Raw genomic sequence first — 3,146 nt, forward strand, 5'->3', positions numbered from 1 at the left:
GATACAAGCAGTGGCGGATCATCACTGTAAAATCTCGCGATGAAGCCCATCTTCATTGAAGCCCTCCTCTTTATTTTTTTAAATTATGCTCGGGCTTCTTTTCAAGATAGCATAGGCTTGTTTTCGCGATAGACAGTACACACTGTAGGCCTACATGAATTTCAAAAACAAAATAAATTGAAACAAACTTGGTTTATACAGTAGTTTTGGTATCTGTATCATGGTTTACCACTCCACGATACAGATTGAGTGGCCTTATTTATTGTTTCACAAAATTTACAGCGTTCATTTTGAAAAGAAGCCCCCTCTTTACTTTGCAAAAAATAGCCTCGAAAAGAGGCCCATCCTAAGTTTAAAAAAATAAATAAATAAAATCGAGGTTTTACGGTATATGCATGTATATAGGCCTATAATGGTGTTATGATTTTTTTTCCTTTTTGATTATTCACATTAACGCCGTTTACGCAACAATGTGATGATATGATTTTGCTTCGATAGGCCAACGAATTTTGCTTCAATATAAATTTTGCTTCGATATGAATTTTGCTTTGATATGAATTTTGCTTCGATACGAATTTTGATTCGATACAAATTTTGCTTCGATGAATAACATTTATAGGCCTATACTGTAGTCTCTAACACATATGGAGGAAAAGCAAAATTCACAAAATAAAAAGTTACTGTACTCTCGCGTTAAAAAGCGCCCGGGTGCCTATATTAAATTACTTATACCTTTTTTGGGTGGGGGAAGGGAGGGGCGTTTATTTAAACTGAGGGGACTTATGAAAAATATATATATGATGGATTTTTAAGGGAGTTCTGTGCTTAATTCGAGGTTGAGGGGTGCTTATCTAAGCGTTTATTTAAATGGGGTTCTTAAGAAAATGTCCACATTCCAAACAAAAGGAAAAATAAGAAAGAGAAAGAAAGAAAATGAAGATGTTAGACGATTTAAAGGATAAGAGGTCATGTGGAAATGGAGAGAAGAGCGGAGGACAGATGCCAGTGGAGGAGTTGGCAGCCAAGGACCTGCCTGACGGCAGAAAACTAAAGACGAAGAAGTGATAATTAATGCAGAGATGATGAACATTGTTACCTGTAATACGGCTGAATTAATCTTTTTTTTTTTCTATTTCTACACCGTAACAAGCGATTGCTAATAGTTCTTTCAGAAACATCAAAATGTTCGGCCAGTTTTTTACGCTTTAGGTCATCAGTAGTATACAAAATGGAGCTCTTCTTCATCTACTTCACATAGTGGGCGACCAGCGGTAGCTATTGTACAGCAAATAAAATATTACAAGTACTTGAAATGTGATTTTTAAAACTAAATTTCTTAAAGAGAGCAACTAGAAAATCTATGTACGCACAATTTCGCCTATTAAGCTCTGGGTTTGATAGGCTTCACATGAGGAAATGCATTCTCCGGGAGGTAAATCATTCCATAAACAAAACTCAAATAGGGCCTTTTTTGATTTTGATGAATAACCTGTCAACAGGGCCTATCTCCAGACCTGAAACCCCCAAAACCATTTCAGTTTTCAGTATTTGCTTTTTGCATTCAAACATGGTTGATTTAGATCTGTTAATCAAAACTACTGCTATAAATAACATACCTTATGGTCAGCGAAAAAAGATTAAAAGTTAAATAGATTTTTAAAAAAAAAGAAGATTTTCATAAGGTAAACTCTGGATCAAGGGAAGAGAAATGTAGCATACTATGCTCTATTTAAATAACTGGAAGTAGAAGACATGAATAACTTTCTTAGAATTGATAAATAATAATATGCTTTGATGATAATTCTTGCAAAGATATCTTCAAGCAATAATAAACGAATAAGAGATACTCTTTTGAGAAAAGAATGTATCCCTGGTGAACGACTATAGCTTTTACACTTGTTGGCAATGGCGATATTCATCGAAGCAAAATTTTATAATAATAATAATAATAATAATAATAATAATAATAATAATAATTATTATTATTATTATTATAATTTAAAAAAAATAATACAGTGACTTGTACCGCGCCTTTTGCCAAGGGATACAAATCGCAAAAAAATGAATAAAAAAGATAACCAATTGGTGATCAACAAAGACACCAGAAATGACAAAAAACAGAAAATTTGGACAGTTAAGTAAGATTTACTTAGGGAACAAATGTTTCTTGAGAAGCCGACGAAAACCAAGATAACAAGAAGCATGCTGTAAGGAAAAATCATATCATGGCATTGTTGCAACATACAATGGTCGATGAACAAAACGCACTGGCCGGGGTAACAAAATGCACGGGGTAATGAAATGTACTGGGAATAAAATGCACCGGGTAGCAAAATACATCGATGAATAAAATGCACCTGGTAATAAAATGCATCGGGGATTTGAAATGCACTGGGTAACAAAATTCACCGGGTAACCAAGAATCAATTAAAAATCCATGAATGCTTTGATATAAACAGAAATTATGCCCTAAAAAATGGCTGCAGTTGGAAGATAACCATGTGAACTGGATGACGAATATTTACGTTTTTGTACAATAAATGGTGGCTTAACAGGGAAGCTGTTAGCTAAACATTTTCTGTGTCGGAAGAACTATAAGTAGTCACTTGTCGTGCCAGAAATGGTTTGTGTTTCTGACTTTATGCAAAATGCTAATAGTGATTTTGCTTTAATGTAAGACATATGACAATGGTTCCAACATGTTAGACATTGCCAATATTGCAGTTTATAATTTCAACTCCTTGTGAATGAGAAATTAAAATGAGAAATCTCCTTTATGCAAACTATAATTCTTCTTCCGGTCTGAAATCATTCTGATTCACTGATTCAAAAACTAATTCAACAGGGTTTTTTTTAAATTTTTTTCACTTTCAAAACTATTATTGTTGAATTCATCCCTCTGATTTAGTTGGCACTATCAACAATGTTTCTGTCTGAATGCCCGATATCTGAATGATATATATTTTATCTCAAAGTATAGGCCTTATGATAAATCACAGGTCACTTTCCAGTATATTGGACATGTGTCAAATTTCCTTAACAATTAAAAGGTAGTTTAAAGTTATGCAACATTCAATATTAAAGTTATTATTATCTCCCTTGTAAAGTATAGTAAGATAATGCCTACTTATAATTATTATCACAAC

The sequence above is a fragment of the Anneissia japonica genome, unplaced genomic scaffold (genome assembly GCF_011630105.1).
Source record: "Anneissia japonica isolate Jap-2015-1 unplaced genomic scaffold, ASM1163010v1 scaffold376_len1572418_cov194, whole genome shotgun sequence".
NCBI lineage: Eukaryota > Metazoa > Echinodermata > Crinoidea > Comatulida > Comatulidae > Anneissia > Anneissia japonica.